Genomic DNA, 27,358 nt, shown 5'->3' with positions numbered 1-27,358 from the left:
TTTTAATTATTTTTTTTTTATGTCGCAGCCACACAGTGGTGTGGCAGAAAGCGTCTTTGCAAATCCTGGCTCCGGGTTGGCATCTCTGTCGGCGTGCCAGGCGGGGCGGGCAGAGGGGGGGAGTTCTTCACATTCCTCTCGCAGTGTCCCGTCAGGAGGGTGCGCGTTCACCACCACTCCTCGTCGTCACGTTCACCACCACTCCTTGTCGTCACGTTCACCACCACTCCTCGTCGTCACGTTCACCACCACTCCTCGTCGCGTTCACCACCACTCCTCGTCGCGTTCACCACCACTCCTCGTCGCATTCACCACCACTCCTCGCGTTCACCACTCATCGTCGCGTTCACCACTCCTCGCGTTCACCACTCATCATCGCGTTCACCACTCATCATCATGTTCACCACCACTCCTCGTCGTGTTCACCACCACTCCTCGCGTTCACCACTCGTCGCGTTCACCACTCCTCATTGCGTTCACCACTCCTCGTCGCGTTCACCACTCATCATCATGTTCACCACCACTCCTCGCGTTCACCACTCGTCGTCGTGTTCACCACTCATCATCACGTTCACCACTCCTCGTCGTGTTCACCACCACTCCTCATCGCGTTCACCACCGCTCCTCATCGCGTTCACCACTCATCACGTTCACCACTCATCATCGCGTTCACCACTCATCATCGCGTTCACCACTCCTCGCATTCACCACCACTCCTCATCATGTTCACCACCACTCCTCGCGTTCACCACTCCTCGCGTTCACCACTCCTCGTCGCGTTCACCACTCGTCGCGTTCACCACTCAGCGTGTTCACCACTCAGCGCGTTCACCACCACTCATCACGTTCACCACCACTCATCACGTTCACCACCACTCATCGCGTTCACCATCACTCAGCGCGTTCACCACCACTCATTACGTTCACCACCACTCATTACGTTCACCACCACTCATTACGTTCACAAACCACTCATTGCGTTCACCACCACTCATCGTCGCGTTCACCACCACTCATCGCGTTCACCACCACTCATCACGTTCACCACCACTCATTACGTTCACAAACCACTCATTGCGTTCACCACCACTCATTGCGTTCACCACCACTCATTGCGTTCACCACCACTCAGCGCGTTCACCAGTGGTGGTGGTGGTCGGGGATGATTCTCATTGTTCCGCTTGTTTAGCCCCGGCCGAGCGTTCACCCGAGGCTCTTTGTGCACTCGGCAGGCAGCGCCTGCTGCCGTGTGCTGTGTGGGATCCCGATCGAGCGGTGGCACAGCGGTTAGCGCTGCCCACGCTGCTAACCCGGCGGGGTGTAAAACATCGCCACTGAGGGGAGACAAAGGCGGCCGGGCGTGGTGCTGGCCACCCCACCCCATTGTCCGGCCTTCATAGGCGCTCGCTCGCAGCACTTGCCCCAACAGTCTGTTAAGGCTACACGGGGGACCTTTACCTGTGTGTGTGGCAGCTGCTACTCGCTAACAGCACTTGCCCCAACAGTCTGTTAAGGCTACACGGGGGACCTTTACCTGTGTGTGTGGCAGCTGCTACTCGCTAACAGCACTTGCCCCAACAGTCTGTTAAGGCTACACGGGGGACCTTTACCTGTGTGTGTGGCAGCTGCTACTCGCTAACAGCACTTGCCCCAACAGTCTGTTAAGGCTACACGGGGGACCTTTACCTGTGTGTGGTAGCTGCTACTCGCTAACAGCACTTGCCCCAACAGTCTGTTAAGGCTACACGGGGGACCTTTACCTGTGTGTGGCAGCTGCTACTCGCTAACAGCACTTGCCCCAACAGTCTGTTAAGGCTACACGGGGGACCTTTACCTGTGTGTGGCAGCTGCTACTCGCTAACAGCACTTGCCCCAACAGTCTGTTAAGGCTTTACGGGTGATCTTTGCCTTTGTTTGGTGGCTAGTGCACGGCACTACGAAGCTGGCGAGACGCAAGTTCGATTCCTGGTCGTGGACGACCTCAGTGACGAATATCTGAACCAGTCCTCGGCCTACTCTAGGTTGACTCGGCATCAAATGAGTAGCTGGCCCAATGTGTAAACATCGCCCCCAGGGAGACAAAGGCGGCCGGGCGCGGTGCTGGCCACCCACCCCCTCGTGTGCCGTGCCGGCCTTCGTAGACGCTCGCTAACAGCACTTGCCCCAACAAGTCTGCAGAGGCTATACGGGGGTTTTTTGTCTTCGTGTGATCCCAATTGAGAACTGTTGCAGATAATCTTCACCATTGGAATGTTTGCCCTATACCAGTTTCATTTAATCCCAATTGAGTCATTCTTTGTGGTGTCTTTTTAAACATCGGGATGTTTGGATAATATCAGTTACATTGCATGGGAAGTATGGAAGGAATCCCTTGCAATAATAGAGGTTTTTTTTGGGTTAGATCGCATAAATATACAAATGTGTCGTTCAACCCCCCACCACCCGACACAGCCAACTAGTAAGGGTTGTCAACAGAACATGCCAATTAGTCACGAGTACAGCACACCGGTGTGTTGGAGAGCCAAGCCTACGTGTTAAAATTACAACTAGCTTAATCAAATTTTAAATGTTGCGGGTTGGCTCTCCAACACACCGGTTAGTGCTGTACTAGTAAGGAATTGGCATGTTTTGTTTACCTAACAAACCTGACTAATTGGCTGTGTCGGGTGGTGGCGGGTTTAACAAAACATTTATATATTTACGCGATCTAACCCAAAAAAACCTGTATTATGGATGATATTGGTCGCGGTTAACCTACGTGTTAAACTCCCTTGCAATAATGTAACGATATTTGCCCAACTTCATTGCGATTGCGCTACCGCCTCCGTGAGATGATGGAATCCATTCGGAAACATCGCAAAGCAGCCCACGTCTTGGCGTTAGAGAATGCTCCCCCGGAAGCGGACATCACGGAGCTACATCCAAGATCCCTTCTTCAAGTGACGTCTGGTTCATTTGGTGTGAGGCAACACTCTCCCAGGGTCAGTGTCTCAGTGTCTTGAGACTACGTCTCAGGATTAGTGTTTGACCCAGGCACTCGTTCTGGGACCTGGCCTTAACTCAAACACTGAGCCCCCTGTGACAACTCGAGACACTGACCCTGAGACCAGTCTTAACTCGAGACACTGACCCTGAGTCCTGGTCTTAACTGAAGACACCGTACCTGAGACCCGGTCTTAACTGAAGACACTGATCTTGAGACCCGGTCTTAACTGAAGACACTGATCCTGATAGCCAGGCTCAACTGAAGATACCGTACCTGAGACCCAGTCTTAACTGAAGACACTGATCTTGAGACCCGGTCTTAACTGAAGGCACTGATCTTGAGACCTGGACTCAACTGAAGACACTGTACCTGAGACCCAGTCGTAATTGAAGATACTCACCTTGAGACCCGGTCTTAAGTGAAGACAATGATCTTGAGACCCGGTCTTAACTGAAGACACTGATCCTGAGACCCGGTCTTAATTGAAGATACTCACCTTGAGACCCGGTCTCAACTGAAGATACTGATCCTGAGACCCGGTCTTAACTGAAGACGCCGATCCTGAGACCTGGACTCCAGGAGCTGTTTAAATGGATGAATGTGTGTTTTTAAACTACATATCTTTCAGTTAATGATTATCGTGTCTAAACATTTCTCAGTATGTGTGTGTGGATGCCCGAGTGTCGTGGTTAGTGCACTGTACTATGAACCTGGCGACGCAAGTTTCATTATTGGTCACGGACAACATCAGTTGCAAATATCTGAATTAGTCCTGGGCCTCCCCTAGGTCGACGCAGCCCCCTCAAATGAGTACCTGGTGCGGTGTGTAAAAACATCGCCACTGGGGAAACAAAGGCTTCCGGGCATAGTGCGGGTCACCCACCCCATCGTCCGGCCTACATATGTGCTCGTGAGCAGCACTTGCCCCAATAGTCTATTAAGGCTATATGGGGGATCTTTGTCTTTGTTTGGTGATTAGTGCACGGTACTACGAACCTGGTGACACAAGTTCGATTCCTGGTCGTGGACAACATCAGTAACAAATATCCTAGCAAGTCCTGGGCCTACTCTAGGTTGACTCGGTCTTAAATGAGTAGCTGGCCCAGTGTATAAACATCGCCCCCAGGGAGACAAAGGCGGCCGGGCACGGTGCTGGCCACCCACCCCCTCGTGTCCCGAGCCGACCTTCGTCGATGCTCGCTAACAGCACTTGCCCCAACAAGTCTGCAAAGGCTATAAGGGGGATATTTGTCTTTGTGTGATCGCAATTGAGAAATGTGCAAGTAATGTTCACCATAGGAATGTTTGCCCTATTCCAGTTACATTTGTATGGGGTTTTTACTTTTGCTTTGCTCAGGTAGGAAATCTGAGAACCTGGAGGAAACCCAATGCAGAACAAGGGTAGAACACACAAACTCCACTCACTCACTCTGTAGAACAGGAGTAGAACACACAAACTCCACTCACTCACTCTGTAGAACAGGGGTAGAACACACAAACTCCACTCACTCTGTAGAACAGGAGTAGAACACACAAACTCCACTCACTCACTCTGTAGAACAGGGGTAGAGCACACAAACTCCACTCACTCACTCACTCTGTAGAACAGGGGTAGAACACAAACTCCACTCACTCACTCTGTAGAACAAGGGTAGAACACACAAACTCCACTGACTCACTCTGTAGAACAGGGGTAGAAAACACAAACTCCACTCACTCTGTAGAACAGGGCTAGAACACACAAACCCCACTCACTCACTCTGTGGAACAGGGGTAGAACTCACAAACTCTACTCACTCACTCTGTAGATCAGGGGTAGAACACACAAACTCCACTCACTCTGTAGAACAGGAGTAGAACACACAAACTCCATTCACTTAGTGGAACAGGGGTAGAACACACAAACTCCATTCACTCTGTAGAACAGGAGTAAAACACACAAACTACACTCACTCACTCTGTAGAACACGGGTAGAACACACAAACTCCACTCACTCACTTTGTAGAACAGGAGTAGAACACACAAACTCCACTCACTTTGTGGAACAGGGGTAGAACACACAAACTCTACTCACTCATTCTGTAGACAGATATTGTATTTGTCAACGTGTGTGAGTTTGTTCGTGTTCAGGCCCTGGGAGTGGTAGTGTCATGGTTAGAACTCTGCGCTACAAACCCGGCGAGCAGGGTTGAATTCCCGCTCATGGCCAACACCAGCGACAAAGATCTGAACCGGTTCTGGGCCTCCTCTAGGTCAACTCAGTCTCAAATGAGTACCTGGTGCGGTGTGTAAACATTGTCACTCAGGATACAAAGGTGGCCGGGCGTGGTGCTGGCCACCCACCACCTTGTGTACCATTCCGGCTTTCATAGGTGCTCGCTAACAGTACTTTCCCCAAAAAGTCTGTTCTTCACGGCTTTACGGGGGATCTCTGTCTTTGTCTTTGTTCAGGCCCTGAAGTTCGCATGAAGTTCCACCCGGGGGATCGCAGCTCACGGCTGCCATCATGTCAGGCTCTGGGACGCCGTCTGGACCGTGCTCTGGGCTGGTACTGCTCATTGTCTCGGCTGCAGCTGTGAATGGGCAGTTCCTACTGAGTGAGTTGATGCTCAGTCGAACAGCTGTGCTGTGCGAATGTCTGTGTGAAAGAGAGTGTTTGTGCGTGTGTGTGACTATCTCGCTGTGTGTCCGGCAAAAACAACCCCCCTACCTCTATGGTTGTACACTGGACGGTAACGCTGTGGTGAGCAATGCCATGGGGGGGGGGGGGGGGGAAGGCCGATTTTAACCAGTTGACCCCGTCATGGCTTTTGTAACCACCGCAGCAGTCAATTGGGAATCTGGATGGGCGCAAGGGGCTTGTAATCTCTCCACCTTCAATTAAATTACCGCTAAACTACGTGGACAAAATCTAACTAAACTTGTGCCGGAGGCCCGAGGGGGCCAGGCATCTGACGTCTCCTGGTCAAACCCCATTTGGTGGAGCCAGGAGACTGAACTCATACTCTCAGGGTTCCTCCAGAAATGGAAAAAAAACACTGCGAGTGGCCACGCGGAATGTTCGAAAGCTGCCTGTCCTCTGTCAGTAGCTGGACAGGTACTGCCAGGAGGTCCGGTGGACCGGTTCTGGCTCCAGTCACAATGAGGGGTGGACAGTCCTCTACTCGTGACAGCAGGCTGCTAAGCAACATGGAGTGGCTCTTCTTCTGACAAAACAATGAAGGAGGCGTGGGAACGTGGTGGTGAGGCGTGGGAAGCTGTAAGTCACATGCTACTGTGAGCCCGCCTCCCCATCAACGCACTTTGTGGAAGCGACCTCAGCTATCGTGCCATATGCAGTTCTGGGTCTGCTCGGCTACAGTTATGCCCTTCCTTTTCTATACTTGCGAAACTTGGACCCCTCTATAGGAACACCCTTGAGATATCTGGCCAGTCCCATCAGTGAGCTCCTCAAGAAGACGAGGCTGCGTTGGCTGGGGCATGTGAGTAGAATACTGAATTGTGCAGTCTGGAACCACCACACCTGTATCTCCCACACGTATTTTTGCCTCAGCCCGAGTGCCAACCAGTAGAACCTGAGATATTCCTGAATCAGACATCATTTAGTTTCCTGAAAACCACACGTGCACCAATCGCGCGCAACCTTTGATGTTACTGAGGCTCTCCATATCTAACGTTGACTTCACTGCGGTGTGCAATTGTGTATCATCAGCATGTCATGCGATGAGATGACATCACCGATCGTTAAGATGCATGTTGAAAATAGGAAAAGCCCAAGGATGGACCCTTGTGGTATGCCAACTAGTATAAGTAATGGCTGTTGATCACCAAGCTTGATGAACTGTGATCGATCATGTAGGTATGACTCAATCCACCCCAGTGCCGTACCTGATACACCAAACCTTGATGACCGTAGCCACCCGATGAGTATCTCACGGTCGATGGTGTTGAGAAATCGAGGTCAACCAACGCTATGATGCACCGGTCATCCATGATCTTGCCGAGGTCATCGGTGATCTCTAAGAGAGCCGTCTCAGTGCTGTGGATTTTTTGGTACGCCAACTGCAACAGGTTGAATCTGCCCGTCGCAGCGATATGGGGATGTAACCACTTGAGACACAAGGTGCTCTTTGACCCTTCAAATCGCACTCAGGTTTGAGATTGGGTGATAGTTTGCGGGGTCACTGGCTCGAGTGGCGTTACCTGCATAATTTTAAACCGGTCTGCAAAACAACCCCTCGCTGGATGAAATATTTGCCAGTTGGACAATCGGTGGCGAAAGCGCCGTCCGAGCATGATTTTAGATTCGCCATATGGATGCGGTCGAGCGGCGGTGTCTTTTTTTGTGCGGCCGTGTGATGAACATCGACACCTCCGGCTACGACTTTGGTGCCAAGGTCTCGAGTTTTGCAGTGGCTCCAGTTTGATCAAACTCGAATGGCAGACCGGGAGAATGCGTTGCCTTCAAGTTAGAAACTGCCGTCTTGAGCATCACGATTCTATTGGTGAAAAACATCGCACGAAGTGTGCACAGACCGGGTTGATTGCCGCTTAGTGGCTAATGGCGGCTGTTGTTGTTGTGTGTCTATGTCTCTATACCTCTCTCTCTTTATATATCTGTCTGTGTGTGTAGCTGTTAGCATGCTGCGCTACCAATCCAGTAACCCAAGTTCGATTCCCGCTCATGGCCACCACCAGCGAAAATTATGTGAACCGGTCCTGGGCCTCCCCTAGGTTGACTCAGTCCCAAATGAGTACCCGGTGTGATTTGTAAAAACTTCGCCACTGGGGATACAAAGGTGGCGGGGCATGGTCCTGTCCACCTCTCACCCCCTTGTGTGCCATGCCAGCCTTCGTAGGCAACACTCTCTATAAGCACTTTCCCCAACAGTTTGTTGAGGCTATACAGGGGGTCTTTGAGCTCAAGCTAGGGTAGCAGTATGGAACAGTATCATTGTTTTTTTTTTCGTATTTCCTACTCGGAAAAAAAAAATTGGACCATCATTTTGTGCAGTATCTTAAAAAGAAAATCGTACCGTACCACAACTTAGTACCTGATATTCGTTCCTTTGTCCTTTACAGGCTCGTGCCGGTATCCACTGGGTGTGCAGGATGGGCTCATCCCAGACGATGACATCACGGCCTCCAGCCAATGGTACTCTAGCACGGCCGCCAAGTACGGCAGGTGAGGCCACCGTGGGGGAAGTGTGGGCCGGTGGGACACCCTGAGCACTTATTTTTCTTTTTTCATATGGCATTGTGAAAAGCATCAGTTTTCTTAATGATCGTCATAAATTAATGCAAAAGTTCCTCATCCAGTCCAATGATGTGATTGATGCAGTGTGGATTTCAGCGATATCGCCAGGATGTGCATGGATGGAGCATTCTCATCGGTGATGTGCTCGATGGTTTGGACCTCTCCACAGTCGCAGTCGGGCGATTCTTTGATCTTCCATTTATGGAACGTGTACACGCATCTGCCGTGTTGTGTCTGAGCGTGGTTCAGCGTGGTCCATAGTCGTCGAGGAAGAGAGAATCCCGGTACTTCCATCGTCGGATGGTGAATGATGTTTTTTTTTTGCCACATCTATAGCTGCCCATGATTCAGACCACCGAGTGGTGGTGGCTTTATTTTCGGCTGCTCGAGCGGAGGCGCGTATCCAGGACAGTTTCCTCTATTTTAGCCTTAGGCGTGGGGGTTCCTGTAGATCTTGATGGAGCAGCAGCGTGAAGTTCTTCATTATCTTGTTGTACTCCCGTGTCGTCACATCATTGCGTCGGATGTTGGCCGGAGCAATATTCACCAGCACAGGAAGCCACGGGAGTGGAGTAGACTTTAGGGAACCGCTGATGATACCAAGCGCGTTGTTAATTTCGGCGTCGACAAGGTTCGTGTGAGGGCTTGCACCCCACAGCGTGGCACAGCACTCTGCAGTGGAGTCAACAAGGGCCTGCGTCGATATGTTCAATGTGCTGGCATCGCTTCCCCAGGTTATTTCTGCAAGTTTCTGAATAATATTCACTCGTGCTTTCGTTTTACCTTTAGTTTGTTTGAGGTAGTGATGGTAGTTAAGCGTCTAATCCAGGGTAACTCCTAGATACCGAGGATGTTTGTCATGCCTTAGCTTCCCCCCCGCAGAAGTCAACGTTCAATGTTTTCGAAGCTTGTCTGTTTTTCAGGTGAAAGGCGGAGACGACGCTCTTCGATGGGTTAGGCTTTAGGCGCCTTTTCTTGAAGGATTATTCCAAAGTCTTCAGATATTTTTCGAGGACTGCCTCAGTGTCCTCCAATTTCCGTGCTTGAGTTGTGAGTGCGATATCATCCGCATATGCGAACTCACGGCAAGATGTTACCGGAATGTCGCTAGTATAGAGATTGAACAGCACTGGTGCCAGAACTGATCCCTGCGGGAGTCCGTTCTTCAATCTTCGTGGCCTGCTGGCAGCTTCACCAAGGTGGACAGTGAACCATCGGTTGCTCAGCATTTTGGTGAATGGTCTGATCCTCATCCTGCCATTATTACCCGATGTCGCAAAACCTATCCTTACTTTTATTCATTTTGGATACTGGCAAAAAAAGTATCCCATAGATATAACTGCTCGACCCGTACTATAAAGTCTCTGATGCTTTCATTTGTACCGTTCGCCTTTTGGTGTTCTCTGGTCTAATACTGGTGAGACAAGGCCATAAAGAAGGCTGTCTCTGGTGTAGGGCAATCTGCTTCAAAGAGTGTGCATATATTTTGGCTTAAAACTTTGTTGACTGCAGGAATTCATGTTATTTGGTTCTTTCGGTAAAGTTACGCAGGTAGAACAATTATAATAAAAATTAAGTGAATAAAAATAAAAATGATAAAAATAAAAAAACAAAAATAATACAAAAACTAATGTAGACTGTAGTCTGGTTCTTAATCGGAGTGAGTGTACTGGCAATCTCTAATGTGGACTGTAGCTTGGTTATTCAGTTTAGTGAGTGTACTGGCAGTCTATAATGTAGACTATAGCAATGGTTATTAAGCTGGGTGAGTGTACTGGCAGTCTATAATGTAGATTGTAGCCTGGTTCTTAACCTCGGTGAGCATACTGGCAGACTATATGTAGACTGTAGCCTGGTTTTTAAGCTGGTGAGCATATTGGCAATCTATAATTTAGACTGTAGTAATGGTTATTTACTGAGTGAGCGTACTGGCAGTCTACAATGCAGACTGTAGCCTGGTTCTTAACACTCAGGTTAATAAGCAGGCTACTTGTTTCCTTTGCGAAAGGTTTCTATTTGCTGTATGAACATCTTAACACAACTCCTGTTTTATTTCCAGAAAGGGTAAAACCTTTTCTTATTTTTCATGGGCATGGGACACCTCGCAAGGAGTTGCCAATGACGGAGGCACTGTAGGAGAGTCAATTACGCGGCCAAACCCTCTGATTGAGGAATGTAATAACAGTAGTCGCCCGGTTAACGGTGACATCGGTTCGCGGTTTTTGCAGGTTAACGTTTCGCCTCCCAAAGGGACCCCTGTGGCTTTGACCCACGTTAACAATATTGACTAACGGTACCGTGTTTACGTTATGCACGCAGGCGCCAATTTCGGCCAATCCATGTGCTCGTCAGTGGGGCTGAGCTACGCCCTCAGCCAATCAGCGACGGCCATTCGTGAGCATCCCTACCTCAACTGGTTTTGTTCACATGGCGTCTTTTGTTGTGGCAGTGGAAACAGCCCCTCGAGTACAGACTCGGCGATTTTTTTTTTAACTCCTGTGTTTATTTCCACTGTAGGAGGAATCGGATGAGCTATAAAGCTCTTTTTTCACAGATGTCCAGTTGGGGCACGGGGTCCGAACGTACAACAACACACGATACAAAAAACACAACAACAAACAATACAAAAGCACGATAGTAGTGCAAAGTACAATAAAGGTAAACAAATCACCCAAGCACGTACAAATACAACACTGAACCAGACAGCATACCCAGGCAAAGCCCACTGGGGGTATTAACTTATTTTTCAAAGGCGACCTGGCGATCACAAATAATAATAACAGCAGGAGACAAATACTCTAAACGCGTGGTGATGCTGATTCTACATGTGGAGGGAAAAACCGGAGGACTCGGAGAAAAATAAAACCACATGACCACCACATGGAGAGCGAGACAGACAGGTCGTGGGTTCGGGATCGAACCCACTGTCTCCTGCATGCCAGGCGAGGTAGTTAACATATCCCAGCCGCTGCGGCGCCCCCAACCACAGCAGAGTAACGCCGAGTCTCAGTGGGGGGGCAGAGCGGGGGAGAGGAGCCACACAGCACTGACAGCCCCCTCATTGTCAACAACCCGGAGCAGCGGCGGCTTCTGACCATCCTCGTCTCCCGCTATCTACTTCTCGCCCTCATCCCCCCCCCCCTCTTCTCTCCCCACCGTGTCCCCGCTGCTGTCTCGGTGCCAGGCTGGAGGGCCATGGTGGTGATGGGGCCTGGTGTCCCGCCGGGCCCCTGCTGCCCGGCTCCGCCGAGTTCCTGCAGGTGACGCTGCCCGCGGCCCACGTGGTGGCCCTCGTGGCCACGCAGGGCCGCCACGCCGGCGGCCACGGCAACGAGTTCGCCTCCCACTACCGCCTGCAGTACAGCCGCGACGGGCAGCGTTGGAGTTTCTGGCACGACCGCCACGGCGAGGAGGTGAGGGACTCCTAAGGAGCCGCTGCCAGCAACTGGCAGCGGCCTTGAGGGCGAACCGCGTGACCGGCGCCCCTCACCCCCAAACCCCCGTGGGCAAGATCTAGGCCGAGGTGTTTTTTGGGTAAATTGGGAAAGATTTTGCCCCGATTTTCCGTTTCATGTTTTTTTGTGAGCGTATTTTTGTTGTTGTTTTAAACAGAGGCATCGTTTATTCGGTTTGTCCTTCCCTCCGTCTGTCCAACCAATACATTCTCAGAAATGTCGAGAAAAGCATTTTTATTCATATTCCCTCTGTACGCACGTGGGAATTGAAATAATGACATTGTAGTTATTTTATTTGTATTTCTTTCATTTGGATTTTTTCTCGAAGTTAGCTTCCCACTTAACATGGCGCCCTAGGCAACCGCCTTGTTCACCTATGTAGACGGGCCGCTCCTGAGCGCACCGCTAGCATCGCCACAGTCGCCCTCCTCCCTCCCCCCGTCACTCCCTTCCCACTCCCTTCCTTCCCACTGACTCCCTTTCCCACTCCCTCCCCTCTCCCTCCCTCCCCTATCCCTCCCTCCCCTATCCCTCCCTCCCCTCTCCCTCCCTATTCCCAATATCGGTCGCTTTTCTGCACGAGGAGTTTCAGTTTGTGCGCAGTACCAACAATAGGCACTGCATATTCTCAGATTAACACGACCCATTGTCATTCACATGACTACATGAACCCCCTCTGGTCTTCACACCTGATAGGCCTCCCAGTGGTACGACATCACCTCTACTCCCTCTATTTAAGACTGAGATCGGCTGTCGCCTGACGAAGCTGGTTGCTGTAATCACGAGCAAAACGTGACGGAACTCAAATTGTAAAATAATGATCATAATTCCATCTATAGAGCACTTTTCATCAAGGATCTCAAAGCGCTGTACAGGACATAGCAGCAGCAGACAACATATATTTTTATTATTTTATTGTTTCCCTTCTACGTGACTTTACCGAAAGAACCAAGAATATAACGTACAAATAATTATATTATAATTACATTTTAAGAATTAATTTACGAAATGAACGAAACGTGTAATAAGCGGATACGTATAAATTGGCTTTAATGCGCATTTTTGAAATGTCCACAGATTCAGAGGTCCTTCATATCTCGTGGAAGAGCGTTCCATAGCCTGGGGGCTACACGGGGAAATAGATCGGAGCAGAGAGAAGATCTGCACCCCCAGATCTTAGGGACCTTACGGGACGTATGGGTTTAGCATGTCAATGATGTAGGTTGGGGCAAGATGGTTCGCCGATTTGTAAGTTAACAATATGATTTTAAAATGGATTCTATGTGAAACTGGAAGCCAGTGCAGGGAGGCCAACATGGGCATAATATGATGTGAAGAAGAAGGTGTTCTGGTTAATACCTCAGCAGCCGCATTCTGAACACGCTGCAAATTTATCAGCACCTTCTTAGCCACGCCAGGGAGTAAGACACCGCAATAGTTTATGGGCGATGATATGAAGGCATGGAGCAGCTTTCCTGCATCTGAGGCAGAGAGAAGGGATCGGACACGGGAGATATTCCAAAGATGGAAAAATGAAGTCTTTGTAATCTTTTTTATATGAGCCTTGAAGGACAATGTGGGATCCCAGATGACTCCTACATTTGTGACTTCCTGTGCCAAACTGGTGATATGATCATCAATTGTAATGTTGAAGGATAAAGCTTTGTGAAGTTGGTGGTGTGACCCAATAAGCATCACCTCCGTTTTAACACGGTTCAATTGCAGGAAGTTTTATTGCAACCAACTTTTGATGTAAGCCAGTGCCGTAGTGAGCTTGGAAGCAGATGCATGGATGTGCAAGTACATTTAAGTGTCGTCTGCATAGCAATGAAACTTTAGGCCGAGATTTCGGAGCATATGACCCGATGGGACCATATAAATACGAAAGAAATCCCATAACGACGAGGCAGTGCGGCCTCGCAAACCAGCGACAATCCCACTGAATATCCACGTGTGAGGCTGGTTGCATGCTCCGATAAGCTGGTGGTGCGCCGACGAATGCCAGTGAGCGGGCTAGATGGCAGGCGATGGTGAGGCAGGCCGCAGGTCGCCCTGTCACGGGAAGCGGCCAGCGTGCGGTGGACCCCCACCCCCCCAATGGCTGCTCTGGGCCTTGGCGGTCCAGTAAGGCACCGCGACAACGCCAAGCGGCCACTACCACAGACCCGAGGAGGGAATGGCACACGGGCCGGTGGCGTCAGGCCGTAGACGGCAGCGATGCTATCCCAAGCATCCCAGCACGACAGAGAGGCGAGGCCCCACACAGGGGGTGCGAAAGGGCCGACAGCCACGGACGGGGCTGAGCAGGGCAGGCCGGGCTCCGGCGATTTACGTCGGACGGTGAGGCAGCACGCCGGCCAGCACTGGGTTGCGGACGTCACCCAAGGCCGGCCGACGACGGAGGGGCCGCGGCCACAGCCCGACAGCTGGCGGTGGAGTGCTACAGTGGCACCACCTCGCGAACAAGGCGGCCAGCGATGCATCACGACCGCAGCACGGGTAGCCGATGCCAGAGGGTGCTTTAGGCGACAATGCCGCGATTCACACAGGGTCACGCTGGCCGATTCTGGAGACACCTCAGTGGCAGCTTTTTTTACGCAACAAAAAATTCGGGCCCACAGTAGCGATAGCTGTTATAGCAGCACATTGACAGTGGCAATGGGAGAAGGCAAGGTGATGACAGTGGCAGTCAGTGGTGGTGGTGTCTCTGTGTGTACGTGCTTGTGATTGTGTAAATGTACTTGGGAGAGTATGACTTCATGTTTGTTTTTTGTTGTGAGTAAAGGTCTCTTATGCCTATGTGATGGTGTATGTAGCTCGACGCAGCCTCAAATGAGTACCTGGTTGCGGTGTGTAAACATCGCTACTAGGGAGACAAAGGCGGCTGGGCGTGGTTGCTGGCCATCCACCCCCTCGTGTGCCGTGCCGGCCTTCATAGGTGCTCGCTAACAGCACTTGGCCCAACAGTCTGTTAAGGCAATACGGGGGATCTTTATCTGGTATATCTGGTTTAAATGTGTTTGTACATAGGAATGTGGGATATACATGCGTATGTCATAACAATATAAAAATGTGTGTGTATACTGTATGAGTAATTATGAGTGTATGTATGTGTATGTGAATTCAGTGTGTGTGTGTGTGTGTCAGTATTTATGTGGGTTTACTCTCCAACACAGAACCGGTTAGTGCTGAAGTGGTAACCAATTGGCATGTTTTGTTGATAGACATCACTAATAGGCTGTGTCGGGTGTTGGCGGTGGGTTCAATGACACATTCATATTTACACGACCTAACCCAACCAAAAACACCTTTCTTATTCTAGATTTGAAGTTTTCGTGACTTAAGCAATCATCATCAGGTGTGCCAACCGCAGCAAGAAATATTTTTTTACTGAAGTGGGAGAGAAGCCAGAGTTACGTCAGTTAAATAACTCATGGAGAGGGAAGGGAGGGGGCGAATGGGGAGAGGGAGGACGAACGCTGCAGTCACGCTGAGAGCAAAGAGAGGGCTTCCTTCGGGTTATCTGATGTCCTCCCATGGCGAAAACGAACACCGCACACAAGGCGAACGCTGTTGGCCAAAACTGTTCCGACGTTGGAACGTCTTGGGATCACGCAGGAGTGGCAACGTCGCTCCCTCCGGCAAATGCCTGGCAGGACCCTCCCGAGAACGATTCTTAAGACTCATGGTGGCTTCTCTTGGGTAAACAAGCGGATGGCAAGAAATAAACAGCGAAAACTGGAATCCATTTCTTTTTTATTTGATCGGGTAAGGCCCTACTGAGCTGGGTAGCTCTTTTTCAGAAGCGACCTCGCAGTCTCAAATGATCGCAGCTCAACGAAGAGGCGGATGGTCATCATCATCACGTGGCGATGTACAGCAGCAGCCAAATTATGAGATAGAGATGCAGACTAACAAATATACAGCATCAGGGATCGTCACAGTCCGGGATGGAACCCACGTGGTCCTGCGTACCGGGCGAGGTAGTTAACATCTCGTCGCTACCCCCAGGTGCTGCAGGGCAACGTGGACACGAGTGGGGTGGTGGTGCGCGACCTCACGCCGCCGCTCATCGCTCGCCACGTGCGCTTTGTGCCGCTCGCGGACCGCTCCATGAGTGTGTGCATGCGCGTGGAGGCGGGTGGTGGTGCGCGACCTCACGCCGCCGCTCATCGCTCGCCACGTGCGCTTTGTGCCGCTCGCGGACCGCTCCATGAGTGTGTGCATGCGCGTGGAGGCGTTCGGCTGCCCGTGGGACGGTGGGTAACAACCCCCCCGCCCACCCCTCCCCTCCCCCCACCCCGACTTTCTTTCGCCCTCTGCCACCATCCATATTCACTATTCAACCGCCAGCTCCTCTGACTGCCGCCCCCTCTCACTATTCACTGCCGCCCCCCTTTCACCATTCACTGTCGCCACCCTCTCACTATTCACTTCCGTCCCCCTCTCACCATTCACTGCCACCCCCTCTCACCATTCACTGCCGCTCCTCTCACCATTCACTGCCACCCCCCTCTCACCATTCACTGCCACCCCTCTCACCATTCACTGCCGCCCCCCTCTCACCATTCACTGTCGCCCCCCTCTCACCATTCACTGCCGCCCCCCTTTCACCATTCACTGCCACCTCCTTTCACCATTCACTGCCGCCCCCCTCTCACCATTCACTGCCGCCCCCCTCTCACCATTCACTGCCGCCCCCCTCTCACCATTCACTGCCGCCCCCGTCTCACCATTCACTGCTGCCCCCCTCTCAGTATTCACTGCCACCCCCCTCTCACCATTCACTGCCGTCCCCCTTTCACCATTCACTGCCATCCCCCTCTCACCATTCACTGTCGCCCCTCTCTCACCATTCACTGCTGCCCCTCTCACCATTCACTGCCGCCCCCCTCTCACCATTCACTGCCACCCCCGTCTCACCATTCACTGCCGCCCCCTTTCACCATTCACTGCCACCCCCCTCTCACCATTCACTGCCGCCCCCTTTCACCATTCACTGCTGCCCCCCTCTCAGTATTCACTGCCACCCCCCTCTCACCATTCACTGCCGCCCCCCTCTCACCATTCACTGCCGCCCCTCTCACCATTCACTGCCGCCCCCCTCTCACCATTCACTGCCGCCCCTCTCACCATTCACTGCCGCCCCCCTCTCACCATTCACTGCCGCCCCCCTCTCACCATTCACTGCCGCCCCCCTCTCACCATTCACTGCCGCCCCCGTCTCACCATTCACTGCCGCCCCCTTTCACCATTCACTGCCACCCCCCTCTCACCATTCACTGCCGCCCCCTTTCACCATTCACTGCTGCCCCCCTCTCAGTATTCACTGCCACCCCCCTCTCACCATTCACTGCCGCCCCCGTCTCACCATTCACTGCTGCCCCCCTCTCAGTATTCACTGCCACCCCCCTCTCACCATTCACTGCCGTCCCCCTTTCACCATTCACTGCCATCCCCCTCTCACCATTCACTGTCGCCCCTCTCTCACCATTCACTGCTGCCCCTCTCACCATTCACTGCCGCCCCCCTCTCACCATTCACTGCCACCCCCGTCTCACCATTCACTGCCGCCCCCTTTCACCATTCACTGCCACCCCCCTCTCACCATTCACTGCCGCCCCCTTTCACCATTCACTGCTGCCCCCCTCTCAGTATTCACTGCCACCCCCCTCTCACCATTCACTGCCGCCCCCCTCTCACCATTCACTGCCGCCCCTCTCACCATTCACTGCCGCCCCCCTCTCACCATTCACTGCCGCCCCTCTCACCATTCACTGCCGCCCCCCTCTCACCATTCACTGCCGCCCCCCTCTCACCATTCACTGCCGCCCCCCTCTCACCATTCACTGCCGCCCCCGTCTCACCATTCACTGCCGCCCCCTTTCACCATTCACTGCCACCCCCCTCTCACCATTCACTGCCGCCCCCTTTCACCATTCACTGCTGCCCCCCTCTCAGTATTCACTGCCACCCCCCTCTCACCATTCACTGCCGCCCCCCTCTCACCATTCACTGCCGCCCCCCTCTCACCATTCACTGCCGCCCCCGTCTCACCATTCACTGCCGCCCCCTTTCACCATTCACTGCCACCCCCCTCTCACCATTCACTGCCGCCCCCTTTCACCATTCACTGCTGCCCCCCTCTCAGTATTCACTGCCACCCCCCTCTCACCATTCACTGCCGCCCCTCTCACCATTCACTGCCGCCCCCCTCTCACCATTCACTGCCGCCCCCCTCTCACCATTCACTGCCGCCCCCGTCTCACCATTCACTGCCGCCCCCTTTCACCATTCACTGCCACCCCCCTCTCACCATTCACTGCCGCCCCCTTTCACCATTCACTGCCGCCCCCTTTCACCATTCACTGCCACCCCCCTCTCACCATTCACTGCCATCCCCCTTTCACCATTCACTGCCGCCCCTCTCACCATTCACTGCCACCCCCCTCTCACCATTCACTGCCATCCCCCTTTCACCATTCACTGCCGCCCCTCTCACCATTCACTGCCACCCCTCTCTCGCTATTCACCGTCGCCCCCTCTCCCTAATTGCCCCTCCACAGAGGGGCTGACCTCCTACTCACTGCCCCGCGGTCATGTGATGAGCCGGGGGGCCGGGATTCCACCCCTGGCACTGGAGGACGACTCGTACGACGGCTACTCCACCAGGAGGTGGGTGGGTGCCACCACCGTGCCACCACCGCGCCACTACTACCGTGCCACCACTGTGCAACCACCACCCCACCATTGTGCAACCACCACCCCACCATTGTGCAACCACCGCCCCACCATTGTGCAACCACCACCCCACCATTGTGCAACCACCGCCCCACCACTGTGCAACCACCGTTGCGCAATCATCGCGCCACCACCACGCCACCGCGCCACCAATACGCCACCACCGCGCCACCACCAAGCCACCGTCTCAGTCGAGTCAGGGGGGCTGCAGGTGGCTAGGAGATGTTAACTACCTCGCCTGCTATACAGGAGTGCTGCGTGGGTTCAATCCCGACCCTGACGTTGCCTGATGCTGTGTATTTGGAGTTAGCGTGTCTCTCTGTCCGTGTTCGTGCGGATTTGTTCTCCGGGTCCTCCAGTTTTCCCTCCACAGTTAGAATCGACATCACGCGTTTAGAGGTATTTGGCTAATGCTATACATTTCCACGTGATGATGATGATGATATCATTTGTGATCGCCAGGGTCGCTTCTGAAACACAGAGCTACACAGCTCAGTGGGCCTAGTAAAATTAAAATAAATATTTCAAAATAGTTAAGTTGAGGATTGAGGCTTGTCCACACTCTTTGCTCACCCCAGCTACGTGTCGGGAGGGCTGGGTCAGCTGACGGACGGGATGTGGGGTGGCGACGACCTGGCCCTGACCTCCGACCCCCTGGTGCCCCCCGGCTACGACTACGTTGGCTGGAACAGCTCGACACTCCCCTACGTGGAGACGGAGTTCGTCTTCGACCGCTCACGCAACTTCTCCCTCATGCAGGTGGGGGCGGCATCGGTGGTGTCTGTGTGTATGTGTGTGTGTATGCTGATGATCTGGTGATTGCTGCTCACTCAGAGGAGGAAGCGCTGCAGCTGAACCTGAAGTGTGCCACTAAGAGGTGGCGTGTTACCATCAGCACCTGCCTGGGTATTTTGTGCCACCAAACACTCCACCCCCTCAGCTGCCCATTGATGATGGAGCATTAGTGTAGATAGTTGAAAGGTTCCCATACCTGAGCAGTGTGCTTATGACCAGCTGGTTTGATAGCCGAGGTCTCACTCTGAATCAGTCCTTGCGGCATTATCTTTTCATCGGCTGCGTAACGCTGTGTGAAAACTTCCTGGTCTGCCGCTCCACACGAAGCTTCAGGTCTTCTCGGCCACGGTCATGCCCTCCCTTCTCTATGCTTGTGAAACTTGGACCCCTCTAATAGAACATCTGCACCAGTTAGAAACATTCAGGCTATCCTGCCTACGATCCATCCTGGGTTTAACCAGGCTGGATTGTGTGAGGAGCTCACAAATCCAGGAAAGATCTGGACACATTCCCATTAGTTAGCTCCTCCAGAAAGCAAGGCTGCATTGGCTGGGTTATGTAGTCCACATGCCCAGCCACCGCATGCCTAAACAGCTTCTGTTTGGCCGCACAGAGTTGGCTTAACGGGCACGGCATTGGTTGGAAAAGAGATGGACTGATGGGATGTGGGAGGATATGGAGCTGAGTGGACTTGCCGATGACTGGTATCAGCAGTAACAAGTCAGCCTCTGTGGAGGAGGCTCATAAAGGACGCTACTGGGCAATTGGAGGCAGTCACCCTCCAACAACAACGGAGAGCAGAGGAGCGCCGGGTGGCTAAAATGCAGCAAGTTGGCACAATAGGGGGTACCGCTGGTGCATCGGCCAGTCATATCAGTCAGCCAACCCATGGCACCTGCTGGGTCTGTCCCATGACCTCCTGTCAGCCAGCCTTCGACACTTCACGTGGCCTAAAAGTGCACCTGGCCTGGCACAAGCGCCGTGGTGACATTGCTGCCACGTAATGGCAAATGGCGGTTGTTGTGTCTATGCGACTCAAATGAGTACCTGGTTGCGGTGTGTAAACATCGCCACTGGGGAGACAAAGGCGGCCGGGTGTGGTGCTGGCCACCCACCCCCTCGTGTGCCGTGCCGTCCTTCATAGGTGCTCGCTAACAGCACTTGCCCCTACAGTCTGTTAAAGGCTACACGAGGGATCTTGTTTTTGTTTGGTGATGGTGGTGGTGGTGGTGAAGATGGTGGTGGTGATGATGACTGAGGGAGACGGAGAGACTGAAGCGGTGGTGGTGGTGGTGGTGATGACAGCGAGACAGAGTGATGGTGGTGATGGCGGCGATAGTGATGGTGGTGATGGTGGTTATCGGCGGTGGTAGTGATGATGGTGATGGTGGTGATGACGGCGGTGGTAGTGATGATGGTGATGGTGGTGATGGCGGCGGTGGTAGTGATGATGGTAGTGATGGCAGCGGTAGTGATGGTGGTGATTGTGGCAGTAGTGATGGTGGTGATGGCGGCGGTAGTGATGATGGTGGTGATGGTGGTGATTGTGGCAGTAGTGATGGTGGTGATGACGGCGGTAGTGATGGTGGTAATGGCGGCGGTAGTGATGATGGTGATGATGGCGGCGGTAGTGATGGTGATGATGGCGGCGGTAGTGATGGTGGTGATGGCGGCGGTAGTGATGATGGTGGTGATGGCGGCGGTAGTGATGGTGGTGATGGCGGCGGTAGTGATGGTGGTGATGGCGGCGGTAGTGATGGTGGTGATGGCGGCGGTAGTGATGGTGGTGATGGCGGCGGTAGTGATGGTGGTGATGTTGGTGATGGTAGCGATGGTGGTGATGGCGGTCCCTGGCCTCCCCTTGGCAGACTCAGCCTCGAATGAGTACCTGGTGCAGTGTGAAAAACAATAGCATGGGGAAGACAATGTCGGCCTTAATAGGTGCTCGCTAACAGCTACACGGGGAGATGTCTTTGGTGGTGGGAGTGATGGTGATCTTGGTTGATGACTCCTTTCATTTGTGGTGGCCAGGTCGCTTCTGAAAAATAAGTGAACACCTCAGTGTGGTTAGCCCGGTAGGATGGGGGATGGTTTAGTGGTGTAGTTTTATAATTTGTTGACCTTGGTATTTTTCACTCCGATCGTGTTTGTTGCTGTAACGTTCTTACCCCGTGCCTCCTTGCTGGATATCTGTGGAGAAAGAGCTTCATAGCCCAGCATAAATGAATGTTCTGATTCTGATAAATGCAGAGCATCAACGACTACCATTTCACTTTCAGGTGGTCAAGCCCAGACATATGCGTTGGGAGTGGCAGAGTGGTGGTGTATCATCATCATCATCGCTGTGATGTCTCCTCGTGGTTATGACGATTATGATGATGATCACGATTAAATTTCTGCTACTGACAATGATAATCAGCTGTCATTGTCGTCGTCATCAACATTGTCATCGTCATTGTCATCATCGTCATTGTCATCATCGTCGTCATCATCATCATCGTCGTCATTGTCGTCATCATCATCGTCATTGTCATCGTCGTCGTCATCATCGTCATCATCGTCATCATAATCATCATCGTTGTCGTCATTGCCATCGTCATCATCATCATCGTCATTGTCATCATCATCATCGTCATTGTCATCGCCCTCGTTATCCGGGAGCCAGGTTCACTGCAGCAACCAGTTTGACCACGGGGCGAGGGAATTCCGGGAGGCTCGCTGCTTCTTCCGTCCGAGCGTGCACTCCGAGTGGGAGGACGACCCCGTGACCTACGCCGCTCGCAGCTGGGGACCCCGGGCTGGCACCCGGCCAGACCCCAAGGTAAGAGAATGTTAACTACCTCGCCCGGGATGCAGGAGGTCGTGGGTTCAATGCTGACCCGCACAACGCCTGCTGTATACTTGGAGTTGGCCTCTCTCGCTCTCATTCATTCACTGCTACCCTCTTTCATTCACTGCCGCCCCCTACTGATATTGCCACACTCGTTCGTTCATTGCTGCCTCCATTCATTCACTGCCGCCCCCCCATCATTCATTCATTCACTACCGCCCCCTATCACTGCCTCTTCCCTCCTTCATTCATTGCTGCCCCTATCACTGCCGCCCTTGTTCATTCGTTCACTGCCGCTCCCCTCCTGTTCATTCACTGCTCGCTTTTTCTGACACCAATCTCAATGGGGATTGAGGCAGCCGAGCGGGTAACGTGCGATGCTCATACTTGCTGGATCTTGTCCTAAAGACGCTTCTAGGTGTCCCGGGTAAACAAACGTACTAGCAGTGATAATAACAACAACAACAAGAGGGTGTTTCGATTGGTTAGTTTGTTGTCCTTCCTCCCGGCACCTCCAATTAGCACGGCTGGCTACGTACGGTGTGAAAGAAGTTCAACGTATATATACACACACACACGTACAACGTACATACAACATACACAGATGGCTGCATGTCATTGTCTCTCCCCGTCTGTCCAGGCTCGCTTCGTGCCTATGCCGCTGTTCGGCCGAACGGGCATTGCCATCAAATGCCGCTTCTACTTTGCCGACACGTGGCTTCTCATCAGCGAAGTCAGCTTCCAGTTCCGTAAGTTAACTTCTCCTGCTCCTCTCTCTGTCTCTGTCCATTAACCCCGACCTATGCTAGGCTTGCCAACTGTACAGGTTAACCAAGAACCGTAGCTGGCATCCCTGGGAAATCTGTCAGCCTACCTGAGAGTGACTGTCTGAGTGATCGTGTGAGTGACTGGGTGGGTGAGTGAGTGAATGGGTGAGTGACTGAGTGAGTAATTGAGTGATTGGGTGGGTTAGTGGGTGAGTCACTGGGTGTGTAAGTGTGTGAGTGGGTGAGTTATTGGGTGGGTGAGTGAATGGGTGAGTGACTGAGTGAGTGGGTGAGTGACTGAGTGGGTGAGTAAATGGGTGGGAAAGTGGGTGAGTGACTGGGAGGATGAGTGAGTGGATAGATGAGTGGGCGAGTGATTGGGTAGGTGAGTGACCGGGTGAGTGGATGGGTGTGTGGGTGACTGGGTGAGACAATTGAGTGAGTGGTTACGCGAGTTGTTGAGTCGGTGAGTGACTGGATTGTCGAATGGATGGGGGAGTGACTGGGTGGATATATGAGTGGATAGATGAGTGGGTGAGTAACTTGGTGAGTGAGTGGGTGAGTGAGTGAATGGGTTGGTGAGTGAGTGAGTGAGTGAATGGGTTGGTGGGTGAGTGAGTGGGTGAGTGAGTGAGTGACTGGTTTGGTGAGTGACTGGGTGAGTAACTGGGTGGGCGAGTGACTGAGTGAGTGTGGGAGGGTGTGGGCGTGCAATTGATGACGCACTCGAGGAAGGAGGAGGCTTATTGGGGAGGCATTCATCCAGCAGCGGATTGACCCTGGCCACCTGTGACAGCGCTCACCCCGTCCCCCAACCCCCCTCCACCCACCCTCCCCCCCCACCGTCCCCATCCACCCCCCCCCCTCCATCCCCGGATTCTCCGCTCAGAGCCAGGGCCGGATGGAAAATCGGAGGGCCCAGAGGCCCCCTCCAAGACGTCGGCCATCCCCAGGCAGCGCGGCCTTCCCGGGCCGGCTGCTCGCACCGTCGGAAAGACCACGGGGAAGGGGGTGACTTCGATGAGCTCAGCCACAACCTCGTCGTCGTCGTCATCGTCATCGTCTATACCGCCAGCAGCTACAGCCGCGGGTGAGACAAGATGCCGCCAGGGTCAGAACCAAAAAGTTGCAACGGATTCGGCAACTTTAAAATAAAAAAAGACACCGTGTGCGGATTAACAACTAATTTCCCTGGGAATCGCCCAGTCATTGTGTCTGCCGCTTGCCGAACGAGCACTCACCCACACACTCGGCATACATTTCATCGAGAGGCGTAGTAGTAGTAGTAGTAGCGCGGAGAACCGTAGCGGCTCTTCCGCCGCCGCTTGACGGTAGCCGACGCCACACGGCACTCCCGAATGGCCTTGTGGGGAAAACTCGGTGTGCCGATGAAAGTTATTTAATTTAAAAAAAATGTCTTGCTGTTCCGATCACGATGACGTACACGTGTACGTTCGCGAACGTCACCGCGCACGCACGCACGTCGTTGTGAACGGAATCGGAAGAAAAACCGACGGCGTACGCTCTGCCCTCCTCTCCCGTCCACCAGGGCCCCCCAGAGGAAGGGCCCTTGAGCCGGGGCCCCTGGAGACCCCTTCATCGGGGGGCACGGGGGCCCTGGTCGCGTCCCTGGTGGTCATAATCGTCGTCCTCATCGCCATCATCGCCCTCATGCTATGGAGGCAGCACTGGAAGAAGGTCCTGCGAATGGTGAGCGAGTGTGTGTGTATGTCTTTGTTGTTGTGTGTCTGTGTGTGTGTGCGTGTCTGTGTGTGCATGTGCCTGTATGTTTTTGTCTTTGTGTATGCCTGTGTGTGTCTGTGTGTGTGTGTGCGCGTGTGCATGTGTGCGTGCGTGTGTGTGTATGTGTGTGTGAGCGGTAGTGTAGCAATTAGCACGCTGACCCGAGTTCGATTCCCACACCATTGACGATTTTCTGAACCGGTCATGGGCCTTCCCTAGGTTGACTCAGCATCAAATGAGTACCTGGTCCAGTGTGTAAACATCAACACTGGGGAGACAAAGGCTGCCAGGCATGGTGCTGCCAACCCACCTCATGTGCCGTGTCAGCCTTAATAGGTGTTCAATTAACGGCACTTGCCCCAACAGTCTATTAAAAGCGTAGCGCCAGGCGGGTAAAATACATAAAATTGGAACAGTGGGAAGCACAGGTGGTGCAATGATTAGCGGCGTGCTAACCACTGCACCACCGCTCCCCACATAGCAAATTTCACTAGAAATGTAACAAGCATTGGGACAAAAACATTCCAATGCTGAGAAATTCCCTGCAACAAATCACTCAATTGGGACCGCACACACACGCACAGCAGCAACATCACTCCCGACTGCATGGGCAGCATGCTCCTGACCGAGAGTCTATTGTGTAATGTGTCGTGTATAGTGTAGTGTATAGTGTAGTGTATAGTGTAGTATTAATGTATGTTGAACTTATTTCGTACCATAGGTAGCCAACCGTGCTAATCAGAGGTGCCAGGGGGAAGGACAACAAACTACACACCACAAGAAGCAGTTCTAAAGGAACGAGTTTGTCAATGTGTAGTGGGTCCAACACGAGGAGAGACGGTTCTTTAGAGGCAACACGTTTATTACAAACTATGGGTACACAATACAAAGGGGCCACAGCCCCTCACACCCGATACCCTAAGGAGGTAGCCCCTCCAGACCAATCTGCCCTCACTCTGGTTATAGAGCTAACCCTACACTGGTTATGTTCTGAACCGGACCCTAGCCAGGGGGTCCGGGTTCTGCCCACTGGGCTCTTCTCTTCAGGTGGACGAGGACTGCCGGACCCGTTCAGAGGTCCGGCTTTTATACTCGCTCAAGAGTCTCTCTGCCCCTAGCCACACCTTCCTTCTGGAACTCTCTAGGGGGCCCTGGAACATGACGGCATCTCCCCAGCCCCCCTCTTGGGGTCTGGGGTCCCTGGCCGCCCAAGGGCCCGGACTCATCCCACCTAGCCTGTCTACCACCCCCTGTTGACACATGTCCGTTACTGCAGGTAAGGTTAATGGTGAATATACATACAGCCTAACAATGGCACTCCAAATGTAGATGGTGATTTAAAAGTGGCATCACAGCTCCCAGCGGCTTCCTAACATCGGAAGGGGAAGAGGCGTTCCAGACGGCCGCAAAAAGCCCCGCGCGATGACGAAGATGATGATGCGGTGACCAAATGCCGTCTTTTGTTCGACGGCCGAGCCAAAAGCCACCGCTGCTGCTGCTGCTGTTGTTGTTGCTGCTGCTGCTGTTATTGCTGCTGCTGTTATTGCTGCTGTTTCTGCTGCTGTTTCTGCTGCTGCTGTTGCTGCTGCTGCTGTTGCTGCTGATGCTGCTATTGCTGCTGCTGTTGATTCTGCTGCTGCTGTTGTTGCTGCTGTTGATTCTGCTGCTGCTGCTGTTGATTCTGCTGCTGCTGCTGTTGTTGCTGCTGCTGTTGCTGCTGCTGTTGCTACTGCTGTAGCTGCTACTGTTACTGCCGTTGCTGTTGCTGTTGTTGCTGCTGCTGTTGCTGCTGCTGCTGCTGCGAGGATGATGATGGGAGTGTCACATGACGATGACACTTTGCGCTCCTTGACGCGACCGGCGAGGGAATCCGGGGCTCATTCAAGCAGCTCCCGGCCGCCTCGTCTGTGCCCCCCTCTCCCAGGTCACCCATCGGCGTCTGAGCGACGACCTCGTCACCGTCTCGCTGTCGGGGCCGCATGACGCCGCCCTCATCGGGAACCCTCGCCCCAACGCCTACGAGGAGTCCGCCGAGGATGGGGGGCCGGCGGAGGGGCGGGCGGGGGGCTACTGCCGCGTGTCCCCCGCGGACCTCTCCTGGACCTCCTCCTCTGAGCGCCGCCTCCCTTCGCCGCTGGCACGACGAAAACTCCCGGAGCTCCCGCAGAGCGCGGAGGACGCGGCCGGTAATCGCGGGGCCGAGCTCGCACGCACGCACGCACGCATGTGCACACGCGCACACGCACATACGCACACATGCACACGCAAACACACGCACACACACGCACACACAACAACACCAACAACCACCATTCGCCAATACATGGCAGTGCTGTTACCACGATGCTTGTGCCAGGCTATGTGCACGTTAAGGCCACGTGAAGCGTCGAATGCCTGCTGGCAGGAAGTCACGGTGCAGACCCAGGTGCCATGGTCGACTGACTGAGATGACTGGCCAATGCACCACCTGTGTCCCGTGCAGTGCACTCAGCTCCACATCCTCTCTTCTCTAGGCCATGCCGCACCCATTTAGCCGCCTCTATCTGGCCGAAAATAAGCTGTTTAGGCATGCAGTGGCTGGGCATGGGGGCTACATGACCCAGCCAATGCAGCCTTGTCTGCCGGACGAGATCACCGATGGGACTTTGTCCAGATCTTTCAAGGATTTGTGAGCTCCTCACACAATTCAGCCTGGTTAAACCCAGAATGCATTGTAGGCAGGCCAGCCTGATTATTTCTAACTGGCGAAGATGTTCTATTTGGGGGGTTCATGTTTCACAAGC

General features: G+C 53.1%; 1 pseudogene; it reads left to right on the top strand.

Moving 5' to 3' along the window:
- Window positions 1-27,358, top strand: part of LOC116958202 (discoidin domain-containing receptor 2-like) — an 83,955-nt pseudogene that overhangs the window by 22,592 nt on the left and 34,005 nt on the right.

The sequence above is a fragment of the Petromyzon marinus genome, chromosome 74 (assembly GCF_048934315.1).
Source record: "Petromyzon marinus isolate PM22_M1 ecotype Great Lakes invasive population chromosome 74, UKy_Petmar_22M1.pri1.0, whole genome shotgun sequence".
Taxonomy (NCBI): domain Eukaryota; kingdom Metazoa; phylum Chordata; class Hyperoartia; order Petromyzontiformes; family Petromyzontidae; genus Petromyzon; species Petromyzon marinus.
This window is presented reverse-complemented; position numbering and strand designations above follow the sequence as displayed.